Genomic DNA, 14,118 nt, shown 5'->3' on the forward strand with positions numbered 1-14,118 from the left:
ACTCAAATTTTGTATGTTAGTAGCACTTTAGTATTTAAATTTTTCAGTATTAAACTTGTGTTGATATCTCTTCTAGATCATAAATTATAATTTTCTTTTTATCTGTATTTTTTGCAACCGAGAATAATGTTTCACACACCTCCCAACTCGCCTAAAAAAGCGCGATCTGCTCCTGCGGAGCAAACACAAACAGCAGAAAATAAGGAAGTGGCAAATAATGAACAGAGCCCCACCCTCCTCATCGATTTTGACTCAGAATCGGAAACGAATAATAGGCAAAACAAAACTTTCGTGGTAACGCGTGCGGAGATTCATGAGCAAACGCATACGGCTCATGCATCAACGCCGCTGCCTGCACCAGGACCGGCGGCCTCGAGGGTGGAACCGGATACCCCGACAGTGGTACCGGATGCCCCAATCACCACCGAGTCACAGTCACAGTTGCAAACCCCGGCGCCAAAACCGGCAAGTACTACTGAGCCCTCCGAAACGGACGGGCTTCCCTTGAGCAGCGAATCCGTTGCCAGCCCTAGCACTCGGAGTTCTAGTGGCAGGCTTAGGACAATAGTTAGACAAAAAGCTGAAAGAATATACAGCATTTTCAAACAGAACAAAAGTGTCACCAAAGGTAATAAGGCCGAAATCATTGAATGTGTTAAGGAAATGCAGGAAAGTGTGAACAGGTACAGTCAGGAGTGCGAAATAATGAGCGCAGAACGCCTAGTCGGGCCCGCTCCCACAACTAGAACCACCACCTGGCTTTCAAATCCTGAAAACTGTAGTTCTAATAAAGTCGACAGTGCGATTGCCTGCATACAAGAAGAACTAACAAGGATAAGGCAAGAACAAACCTATATTGGAACCCTGGTTGCCTCCGTGACGGGCGGCGCAGACCGACGGCTTGACACCAATCTCGGCTTTGACCTCAGCGGCCCTGCTCCGGGAAGACCCGATGAGCGCCTAATAAGACCCACGTATAGTGAAATAGCCAAAAAGCCAACTTTGGACGTCCCTAGAAACAACCCGGCCATGGTGGTCACGGTTGCCAACGCTCAAACTGGATTGGAGGCGCTTTCCACGTTCAGGAACGAGATTTCCTTCAAGAACACAAACTACGCCCCTCAGAAAATCAGACCGATTTCTAACAACAAACTTCGCATCGAGTTTCACAATGAAAAGCAGTTGGACGAGACGATCACGCGAATCAATAACACCTTGAATATTAAGGCGGAACCTGCTCGACGTTTATCACCCATGATAATACTGAAAGGGATTCACAAAGATACCCCCTCACAAGAGCTCGTGGATATCATCATCACACAAAACCCTACCGTGAGAGACGATGCAACGGGTCATGAGGCTATTCAACTTGTGTATACAAAGAAAAATAAAAATCCTAAGCTACTCAATGTCGTACTTAGATGCTCGCCGGGGACTTGGCGCGCGATGATGCATCTCGGCAGAATTAACATAGAGCATCAACGAGTACATGTAAGCGAACACTCACCATTCAAACAGTGCCTAAGCTGCCTTCAATTTGGACATACCAGAGTGCACTGTAGATCCACAGTCAAGCCCTGCTCGTACTGTGCTGACTGCACCCATACTTACAAAACCTGTCCGAATAAAAATCGGACCCCACAATGCTACAACTGTATTGGACACAACCAAAAGTACTCAACCAATCATAATGATAACCACACAGCAATCAACCCCATCTGCCCTTTGATTAAGGCAGCGATTATTAACCTAAGACAAAAGATTGAATATGTCTAATAACAATAACAACCAAACCGCTCCACACAAACCACACATATACAGTTGTTTACAAATAAATCAAGGACATGGACGTAACGCCTATCAAGAGACGGCTGTTGCCCTTGCCAACAAAGAAAATAAAATAGCATTTGCCTTTATTACTGAACCATACCTACAGGCCAAAACCAATATAATGAAATCCCCGCCTGGATACACAACATTTCAGTTCCCGTCTCCTGACCATCCTGTAAGAGCTGCCATTTGTGTCAAGGACTCTGGCATCTCTGCCTTGGGACACACAAAATACTCCAGTACTAACATGTGTGTCATACAACTGACAGATAAATCGGGAAAGAAAACGTATCTCACATGCGTGTACATTGAACCAAGACAAGACCCCCAAAATACTATATCTAAATTGAAAAACTTTCTCAGCCTTACTGCAGGATCCACACATATAATTGCCGGCGATTTCAACGGCTGGCACAGCCTATGGGGCAGCGCTGTCAACAATAGAAGAGGCAACCAAATAGCTGACATCATAATCACCAATGATTTGTCAGTATGTAACACCGGCACCACTCCCACCTTCGAAACAGTCACTAATGGTAAATTACGCAGTTCTATTGTCGATCTCACTCTGTATGAAGATAGAACGCACCAGAAACGCCTCTCCACCAAGGTAATAGAATGGAAGGTCGACCCTACTATCTGCCCATCATCAGATCACCATGCAATTACTTTTAAAATATCTACTGATACACACAAGTCTGCACAGTTTCGCCACAAAACAAAAATATCAACCTATCGCTACGACACGTCCAGTATAAAATGGGAAGAGCTGACTGACAACATTAGGGAAGCCTTGGTTGACAAACTTCCCTCTGAAGATTATATCAAAACCTGCGACGAGGACCAACTAGACTCTGTTATATTTTTCCTCACATTAGACATTACAGAAATGTGCGACGACATTCTGCCGCGTTCGAAACCTTTTCCCCAACGTCCGCCTTGGTGGAACGATGACCTCGAGTCCCAAAAAGCCGCGGTCGTCAAAAACCACCGCAGATTAAGCAAGGCTGTCCGGAGGAAACTACCTATAGAGGAAATTTTGAAGGAACGGGATGAGCTTCGCAAGAAATACTCGAGTGCCTGCTGCTCCGCCTCAACCAACGCCTTCAAGAACTTCTGTGAAAGACAGGGAAAGGAGGACGTGTGGGCTGTAACAAACCGCATTGTACGTTCACGACCTGCTCCACAACCACCTGCAACCCTCCTTCTCCCTGACGGCAGGCACACCGTAGACAGCCAGGACACTGCTGATGCCCTATTAAGAATTTTCTACCCTGATGACGATGCAAGCAGTGACACAACACAGCAAGCTCTTATCAGAGAGCAAATGGCTATCCCTCCTGATCAGGTCGACGAGCCCCCTTTCACATCGACAGAAATACTAGAGACTCTACAAACAATCAGTCATAAAAGGGCCCCAGGAAATGACCATCTCACTGCTGACATATGCCTACAGATAACCAAAATGTTCCCAGAAACAATCACATCCATCATGAACAGATGCCTTCAGCTAGAATACTTTCCGGACTCGTGGAAGGTCACAATAACGAAGATAATTCCTAAACCAGACAAGGCTGACTACAGCAAAGCATCTTCTTACCGGCCTATTGGACTGGTCAATGTCTTTGGGAAGCTTCTAGAGAAGCTTATAGTGAACCGACTCACATATCACATGTACTGTAATGGCAAGATTGTTCACAAACAATATGGATTCCGACTACAAACCAGTACCACAGCCGCTATCCGGGACGCCCTCGGCATTGTAAGAAATGCCAAAAGCTCAGCTGAACATACCCTTGCTGTATCACTGGATATAAAAGCGGCTTTCGACAATGCCTGGTGGCCGGCAATCTTCCGCAGACTGAAACATAATAACTGCCCCAAGAACATCTACCGCATCTTAAACAGTTACGTGACTGACCGAGTCGTGCGGGTTGGCTTCGCCGAGCTGTTCTCAGAAAAACGAATGACTAGAGGTTGTATCCAGGGATCAGTCGTCGGGCCAATTCTTTGGAACTTGATAATAGATGAACTTTTAGTGACTGACATGCCCCCTGGATGCCATATTCAAGCCTACGCAGATGACGTACTACTAATATGCCACTCTAAGACCACCAGCGAACTACAAAACATAACTAATGATGCGATAAAGCGTATAACTGACTGGGGACGCAGCGTGAAGCTAGAGTTTGGCAGCGAGAAAACTCAGGCTATAGCGTTCACTAATAAAGCTAATAAAATATCTATCACGTCCGACAACACCCCCATACCCTTTGTAAACCATATAAAATATCTAGGAGTCATCATTGATAGCAAGTTAAAGTTCATTAAACACGTAGAATACATCATTGAAAAGACCAAAAAACTGTATAACAAACTTAAGAACCTAATTAGACCCACTTGGGGAGTCCATCCAGAAAATATAAGAACCATTTATCAACATGTCATGGAACCGGTGATCACATACTCTGCATCTATATGGGCAAGTGCACTCCAGTATAAATGCGTAAATGACAAACTGTTGTCCTTACAAAGGCTCTGCGCCATTAAGATAGCGCGCGGATTCAAAACATTGAATACTGCTCTAGCTATTACGCTGGCCAGGTTAGCTCCCCTACCCGACAAAATTAAATGCGTAGCTGAACTCGAAGACACTCGGTTACAGGGGCACACCTCCACTTTGCCCTCAGATCTCCACATCGAGAAACTCGCCCCCCCGTCTTCCTTGCTTCACCCCGCTGACAGGGTATCCATTCCGCACCAAGATATAAATGATCGCACTGAACACGCATTACTAGCTTTCTCCAGGGACAACTATAAAGCATGGAGAGTTTATACTGACGGGAGCCGTCATGACGGTAAAGTCGGGGCAGCTTTCGTCATTATCAAGCCTAATGGCAACATTATAGTCAAAAAATTAAAACTGCATGATTGCTGCTCGGTTTATCAGGCTGAACTATTTGCAATACAGGAATGCCTCAAGTACAGCTATCAAATAAAACCCATTATCAACAAGTTGCTAGTTTTTTCTGACAACAAATCAGGACTCATGGCAATATCTGATCCAAACAACTATAACCAAACAGTGGTAAACATACACAACCTTATATTTAACAGCAAAGCCCAGACAGATACGCACTTCTTCTGGAGCAAGGCCCACTGCGGCATACCCGGCAATGAAATGGCAGATGCGGCAGCTAAGGCGGCAGTTAATATGCATAAGAGCCCGGACTACAGCCTTGTGCCTATCAGCTTTGTTAAACATCATAATAAATCCAGATTATCAATAGCTGCACAACTTTTATACAATAACCCAGATCACTGCAAATACACCAAAACCATCTTTCCTACGTATGATCATATCAAACAATACATTACAAAATATACACCAAACTTTCATTCGACTCAGTATCTCAGCAATCATGGGTTCCACAAAGAATATCTTTTTAGATTTAAAATTACCACAAATGATCATTGCCCTTGTGACCCAGACGCTCAAATCACCCAATCGTTAGCTCATCTAATATATAACTGCCCTAGATTCTTTGTACATTCACAGGATCACATTATCATGTGTCAAAATTTAGGCGTAGATCCACTGGACATTGTAAGTGTGACTAGCAGAGAATCTTTGGCTGAAAGCTTTGACTCGCTATTGAAGTGCATCATAACAAGACTGAAGCACTTCAATGGCACTTGAACGGACACCTCGTCAGAACTAATTGTTGTATATAATGTTGTATATAAAATCTTACTGTTAATTGAAATGTTTTTTTTTAATAAGAATGCTGATTATTGTTATTAATATCGTGTACTGATTATCTATCTCATGTAATGTGTAAAAGGTTTTTGCGTCTACTCGCCTGCGTCCGTTTGCCGGGGCACCGGACTGGAACACGGCTCTTCCGGTGTCCCGGCGAGCAGACTGCAATTACTAATCAAATCTTCAACTAGACTTTCACCTTCTCAAGTCGGTAAAATAATATCGCCCTAACTATAAAATCCTACTACCTCAATCACCCGATCCATCATTAGTCATATCAATTTTCTCCTTGCAAACAAATCTTAACTCCTCGCTCATCCATATGTTGAACACAAAGCGTACACCGTTAGCGCTGCGTGTCCAATTATAAAGTTCCTTACACCCAAAGGGGGAGGTTTTAGTCCGTAGGCGACTGGCGATGGCATTCCATCCTAGGGCGGAATGCCATCTTCAGTGTCGAGTCGGGCATGCCACCAGGACCGGCCTGGTGGTATCCTATGAGGATTTCCTTCACCTTCGAAAAAAAAAAAAAAAAAACCTAACCTAACCTAACCTAACCTAACCTAACCTAACCTAACCTAACCTAACCTAACCTAACCTAACCTAACCTAACCTAACCTAACCTAACCTAACCTAACCTAACCTAACCTAACCTAACCTAACCTAACCTAACCTAACCTAACCTAACCTAACCTAACCTAACCTAACCTAACCTAACCTAACCTAACCTAACTTTTTTTTTTTTTTTTTTTTTTTTTTTTTTTTTTTTTTTTTTTTTTTTTTTTATTATAGAGGGGAAATGCGTTAGGGGTCGCGAGCATGTCACCACGGCATCCCCCGGCAGTCCTGGCCCAGAGTTAGCAAACGCATAACTATCTCTCCCCCGTCCCGTGTAGGGTTGTGTTATGCGGGTCCCCTACCCGCTGCCCTACTGGGGTATGCCGTTGTTCAAAATGGCATACCGCCTGCGTCTCCTTCCCAGTCTTCTGCGTCGGATTGGGAGCGCATTCGGGTCTTCCTCCCGCTCTCTCTCCTTGGTCTCCTTCTGCGAGACAACGGTGTCGCAGAAGGAGACCACTGCCTCCCATCCCAGGATCTCTCGCCGTTCAGCATGGCCGCCACGACGCTGTGCAGCGAGAGATCATCCGTCCTAATGGCTGCCGCCAGCGCACTACGCTCCACGACCCAGTGATTGCACACCTCGAGGGTGTGCTGGGCCGTGTCATCCGTCTCACCACATTCATGGCAGGCTGGGGTAGGCTCGCGACCAATCCTGTGCAGGTAGTGCCCGAAGCATCCATGCCCGGTCAGCACCTGCGCCAGTCTGTACCCCACACTGCCATGTGTCCGATCCAGCCATCTGTCCAACGACGGGAGAACTGCCCCTATGGTACGGGTTCCGTAGGGAGAGTTCTCCAGGTCCTCCTTCCATTTTTCGCGCAGCCTTCTCAGCGCGATTTTGCGCGCATTTCGCACTTCTTCAGGAGCAGGGAAATTTCCTGCCTCCCTGCTCCTGATTCTCCGCATATGCGCATCGGCGAGCACCCCAGCGACCAGTTCCCAGGGTGGGGTGCCCGCCAACACACACGCTGCCGCCCATCCTACCGTCACGTACGCCCTGCAAACGCGTATGGCTACAACTCGTTGGGGCCTCCGCAGTAAGGCTTTATTGGCTGGAGTCAGTTTGTCGGCCCAGATCGGGGCCCCATAGAGGGCCATCGATCGGGCCACTCCAGCATAAAGACGTCGGCATGCGTGGGAGGGCCCTCCCACGTTGGGCAGCAGCCGTCCCAGCTCCGAAGCCGCCGTCACTATGCGGGGAGCAATTTGGCGGAAATGCTCCTCGAAATTCCACCTCCTGTCCAGTGTGAGGCCGAGATATTTGATATGGGGCCTCACCTGAACGTCCTCACCACCTATTCTAAGAGAGGTACCCGCGGGCACCCTCCATCCTCTTCTCCCGAAGACTATCACATCGGTCTTCGGGAGGGAGACCTTCAGTCCTAGGAGGCGGATTCTTAGGACTATGAGCTCCGCCGCCACTTCCGCCCTCCGCAATGCCTCTGTCAGTTCCCCGCCCCGGACGGCCACCATTGTGTCATCAGCATAACACATGAGGGCCATTCGGGGGAGCAGCACTGCACGGATGGCCCAATCGAAGCCAACGTTCCATAACAGGGGTCCAAGCACCGACCCCTGAGGAACGCCGCAGGCCATTCGTCTCTCTAGCCGTCCGTTAGGTGTATCGCAGACCACCACCCTGTCTGATAGGTAGTGGTCAACGACTCGTCTTAGGTATAGGGGCACCTCGTGATACTTGAGTGCCTCCCGAATCACCGAGTATGGGAGGGTACCGAATGCATTAGCGATGTCCAAAGACACCGCAATGGCTCCCTCCCCTCTTCTTTGGGCATCCTCACAAAAGGCCCGAAGTGCCCCCAAAGCGTCCATTGTAGACCTGCCATTCCGGAACCCATACTGGCGGTCCGAGAGATTTGGCCCCGTCTCATTTAGGTGCCGGGTGATCCGGGAAGCTACTATGCGTTCGAGCATCTTCCCGGACTCATCCAACAGCACAATGGGCCTCCATCCGGAAGGGGAATCCGCCGGTCTAGTCTCCTTCCGGAGGAGGCACACTCTACCCTCCTTCCAGCACCTTGGAAAAAGCCCATCTTTTAAGCACTGGTCAAAGATGGATTTGAGGCAGTCTCCAAGGTACTCCATCACTATAGGGATTATTTTTCCGTGTACCCCGTCCGGACCCGGAGCTTTTCTGCAGGCTCTTAATCTATGGGCCACATAGGCCATTTCACCTTCCGTCACTAGGGGTACCACCTCCGGTTCCATCAGTTCCTCCTCTCGGGGGATCACCATTGCAGGCGGGTTGAATTCTGGGGCTGGAGGAAACAGCCCCTCTAATATGTTTTGGAGGGGCCCCATTTGCATTGCATCCATAGGAGCGGCCCGGCGGAGCTTTTTCCTTACAAGTTTGTAGGGCCGCCCCCATGGGTTCTCGTCTAGAGAGGCCAAGAAGGCCGTGTGCGCCGCATCTTTCGCCTTGGCAATGGCGAGGCTCAGGGCCCCCTTGGCCTCACTTAGCGCTACGTAGTACGCGTCTAGCTCCTCTTGTGTGTGCCGTCTTCTTCGGCAGCGCGTGTATTGCCGACGTGCTGCATTGCTGGTAAGCCGTAGAGCGGCAACCTCTGGACACCACCAATATGTGGCCCTTTTCCTTCTAGGTGGCCCCGCCCTTCTCATTGAGGCGTCGCAAGTCCTCGTGAGGGAGGCCCGGAAGTCGAGAGCCATAATGTCCACGTTGGCATCGTCGGGTAGTTGCCGCCCCCACCTAGCTTCTACCATAGCTGCTTCTCTGGCCGCTTCACGGTCCAGGGAGGCCAGGCTCCATTTCGGCAGGTTCCCCGCTCTTCTCGCCGGTCTGGGCTGTTGGCATTGCCGGGCTCTGGAGACCCTCATTCTGATATAGTTGATTTTTGATCTTGATTACTTCTACTTCATTAAAAAATAGGTTTAAGAATAGTTTTGACGCTTGTTGTCCAGTTAGATTATCTGTAATTAGAGTGTTAAGATTTTATGATTTCAACTGACTAATTTTGAATCCCGTATAAGTGTGGCTGATTTTGATAATAGGATTTGATTGTTAAACTTATTAAAAACATATAACAGAAAACAAAACTCTGATTGGTGTAATAGTTCTTGAGATATTCGAGATTTTGTAACCTAATAACTTATTTTCATGAAACTTGTAACTTTGACATTTAATTTCTCAAAACTCTGAGAGACGACGCATATTTATTTCACATTTCTTCAAAGTATCTGTTATTGGACAGTAATCATACAAAATTTCATAATTTTCTATTAAGTAGTTTCAGTGTTAAGTAATATCTAGTCGCGCCACTCCTTAAAACAGCGTGGTCTTACGTAAATATCATTTGAAAATTCACTTTTTTGTCTTGCACTTTTTGCCACATGTTTTGATCTTGATTACTTGACCCCGTTTAAAAAATAGGTTTAAGAATAATTTTGAGGCTTTTTGTTCATTTAAATTATCTGTAATTAGAGTTTTAAGATTTTATGATTTCAACTGACTAATTTTGAATCCCGTATAAGTGTGGCTAATTTTGATAATAGGATTCGATTTTAAAACTTATTGTTAATATATAACAGCAAACAGAACTCTGATTAGTGTAATAGTTTTCGAGATATTCAAGATTTTGTAACCTAAAAAACTTACTTCAAGAAAATTGTTACTTTGACATTTAATTTCTCAAAACTTTGAAAGACGACGCACACTTATTTCATACTGCTTTAATATATCTGTTATTGGACAGTAACCATACAAAATTTCAGAATTTTCTATAGATTAGTTTCTGCGTAAAGTAATATCTAGTCACGCCACTCCTTAAAACAGCGTGGTTTTACGTAAATATCATTTGAAAATTCACTTTTTTGTCTTGCACTTTTTGACACATTTTTTGATCTTGATTACTTGACCCCGTTTAAAAAATAGCTTTAAGAATAATTTTGATGCTTTTTGTTCATTTAAATTATCTGTAATTAGAGTTTTGAGATTTTATGATTTCAACTGACTTATTTAAATCCCGTATAAGTGTGGCTAATTTTGATAATAGGATTCGATTTTAAAACTTATTGTTAATATATAGCAGCAAATAGAACTCTGATTAGTGTAATAGTTCTTGAGATATTCAAGATTTTGTAACCCAAAAAGCTTACTTCAAGAAAATTGTTACTTTGACATTTAATTTCTCAGAATTTTGAAAGACGACGCACGCTTATTTCATACTGCTTTGATGTATCTGTTATTGGACAATAATCACACAAAATTTAAGAATTTTCTATAGATTAGTTTCTGTGTAAAGTAATATCAAGTCGCGCCACTCCTTAAAACAGCGTGGTCTTACGTAAATATCATTTGAAAATTCACTTTTTTATCTTGCACTTTTTTCCACATTTTTTGATCTTGATTACTTGTACTCCATTAAAAAATAGTTTAAGAATACTTTTGACGCTTGTCGTCCATATAGATTATTTGTAATTAGAGTTTTAAAATTTTATGATTTCAACAGACTTATTTTTAATTCTGTATAAGTGTGGCTTATTTCGACAAATAGTCGTGTCGGTACCATAAGAGTGTTTTCTTTTTGAGATATGTTTATAGATTAAATGGCCAAAAATTCAGAAAACTTATTTCGCTGGTTTCGGAGGTATTGAGATTTAGGTACACTAAATTTGACAAAAACGAACAAATTTGACAGTTTGCCAGATTATGTCAATATACATTATCCCATGTCACTTTGTACAAAATATTACCATACACATAAATGCATGTATATAAGTGGCGTACACGAAGAGAGGCCTATAGGTCAGCAGTGGGCGACTGAAAGCGAAAATGATGATGATAATGATTACCATATAATTACCTATTCTATTCTATTCTATTCAATAATAATATTTAAGTAATTTTATTTTGTACTTAACCATGACAAAATATGATCTTACACTAAATTTGACAAAAACTGTCAAATTTGACAGTTTGACAGATCATGTCAATATACACTGGGACACTGTAACATGCCCCTTTGTACCAAAGATTCCCATACGAAACCCAAAAACTCGCCCAAAAATACATACGCACAGCGATCACTGGGGCTGCAAGTGCGTTGCCGGCCCTTAAGATGAGAAATGCAGTCTACAAAAAATTACCCAACATTGACATTTAGTACTAAACTATGACAAAATATAATACTCTACACTAAATTTGACAAAAAAAAACCAATTTGACAGTTTGACAGATTATGTCAATATACATTATGCCATGTCACTTTGTACTAAATATTACCATACACATAAATGCATGTATATAAGTGGCGTACACGAAGAGAGGCCTATAGGTCAGCAGTGGGCGACTGAAAGCGAAAATGATGATGATGATGATTACCATATAATTACCTATTCTATTCTATTCTATTCAATAATAATATTTAAGTAATTTTATTTTGTACTTAACCATGACAAAATATGATCTTACACTAAATTTGACAAAAACCGTCAAATTTGACAGTTTGACAGATCATGTCAATATACACTGGGACACTGTAACATGCCCCTTTGTACCAAAGATTCCCATACGAAACCCAAAAACTCGCCCAAAAATACATACGCACAGCGATCACTGGGGCTGCAAGTGCGTTGCCGGCCCTTAAGATGAGAAATGCAGTCTACAAAAAATTACCCAACATTGACATTTAGTACTAAACTATGACAAAATATAATACTCTACACTAAATTTGACAAAAAAAAAACCAATTTGACAGTTTGACAGATTATGTCAATATACATTATGCCATGTCACTTTGTACTAAATATTACCATACACATAAATGCATGTATATAAGTGGCGTACACGAAGAGAGGCCTATACTCAGCAGTGGGCGACTGAAAGCGAAAATGATGATGATGATGATGATGATGATGATGATGGTGATGGTGATTACCATATAAATCATGACCCGAACTTACTAACCCGAAATTACAAAAAAAAATATTAATGTATGTAAAACGGTCAAGTGCGAGTCGGATTTCAATATTTCCATACAAAAAAGTCATCAGCCCCTGATGGAGCTAATAGCAAAGTTTTTTCGTAAATTCGTACCTTCAGAACGATATATCTCGAAAACGGTAAGAGATAAAGCAAAATGGACTTCAGTTTTGAGCTGTCGCTAGTACAAAGTACTAGCGATTAAAGCATTTCCGTATACATAGACCTTTTTTGGGACCGATTTGGACAAAAAAAAAAATCAAAAAATGAAAAATAAAAATTTGACCCGGGTCTAAAATCTTTATTTTTAGAGCTAGAGAGATGAAAAAAAAACCGTTTCTGTAAAATTTTAATATCTTTTGTTCAACCCCAAATCCAATCATATAGTCTTGTAACTTTAATTTAAAAAAAATAAAAAATGAAAAATTTGTATGGGAGGTCCCAGAAGGGGGGTGATTTCCACCCCTAAAGGGGGGTTCAGATTTTAGATCTCCTTAAGAAACCCTTATATACCGAGTTTGAGCCAAATCTACCGAAGGACGTACCCTTAACCTAACCTAACCTAACCTAACCTAACCTAACCTAACCTAACCTAACCTAACCTAACCTAACCTAACCTAACCTAACCTAACCTAACCTAACCTAACCTAACCTAACCTAACCTAACCTAACCTAACCTAACCTAACCTAACCTAACCTAACCTAACCTAACCTAACCTAACCTAACCTAACCTAACCTAACCTAACCTAACCTAACCTAACCTAACCTAACCTAACCTAACCTAACCTAACCTAACCTAACCTAACCTAACCTAACCTAACCTAACCTAACCTAACCTAACCTAACCTAACCTAACCTAACCTAACCTAACCTAACCTAACCTAACCTAACCTAACCTAACCTAACCTAACCTAACCTAACCTAACCTAACCTAACCTAACCTAACCTAACCTAACCTAACCTAACCTAACCTAACCTAACCTAACCTAACCTAACCTAACCTAACCTAACCTAACCTAACCTAACCTAACCTAACCTAACCTAACCTAACCTAACCTAACCTAACCTAACCTAACCTAACCTAACCTAACCTAACCTAACCTAACCTAACCTAACCTAACCTAACCTAACCTAACCTAACCTAACCTAACCTAACCTAACCTAACCTAACCTAACCTAACCTAACCTAACCTAACCTAACCTAACCTAACCTAACCTAACCTAACCTAACCTAACCTAACCTAACCTAACCTAACCTAACCTTTTTTTTTTTTTTTTTTTTTTTTTTTTTTTTTTTTCAAAATCTTACTTTTTCAAAAATTCATATCTCAGCCATTTTTCAACTTTTCATAATTTTTCCTGTTCATAAAAATCACTTTTTGTAATTCCTAAATAACTGCATTCTAAAAATAGACTCTTCTTATACAACTACACTTAGAAATATTCAACTTTCTATACTTTTTAATTGCACCTGCCAAAAACCTACAGGCAATCTACATTTACATTAATATCTCTGTATCCATCCGATAGATTTTTCTAGTTTTTATTTTATCTAGTAGAGTGAATTTTTTCCATCTATTCTTGTCTCATATACAACTTCGTATCTCTTACAGTTTTTCTAATAACTTCTAAGTTCACTTCCGTCGTCTTCTGACCTAACTTTTACACATTTTTCAATTATTTGTTTAACGAAACTTATCTTAAAATTTTCAAACTCAATATAATTTTAAAGCTAACTAAGCCCTATTTTTTGGTACCACTTGTATTTCCTTAGCCCTTCTGGTTACCGATATATTAATTTTTTAGTGTTCTTCAAATTTTTCAAATTTTCAAAAATTCAATTCTCAGTCGATTTTCAACTTTTTAATAATTTTCTTTCTTTATAAAATTGCGCTTTGGTATTCCTTTAAAACAGTTTAATAATAAATAGTAGCTCTTATACAACTT

The sequence above is a fragment of the Cydia fagiglandana genome, chromosome 16 (assembly GCF_963556715.1).
Source record: "Cydia fagiglandana chromosome 16, ilCydFagi1.1, whole genome shotgun sequence".
Lineage (NCBI taxonomy): Eukaryota > Metazoa > Arthropoda > Insecta > Lepidoptera > Tortricidae > Cydia > Cydia fagiglandana.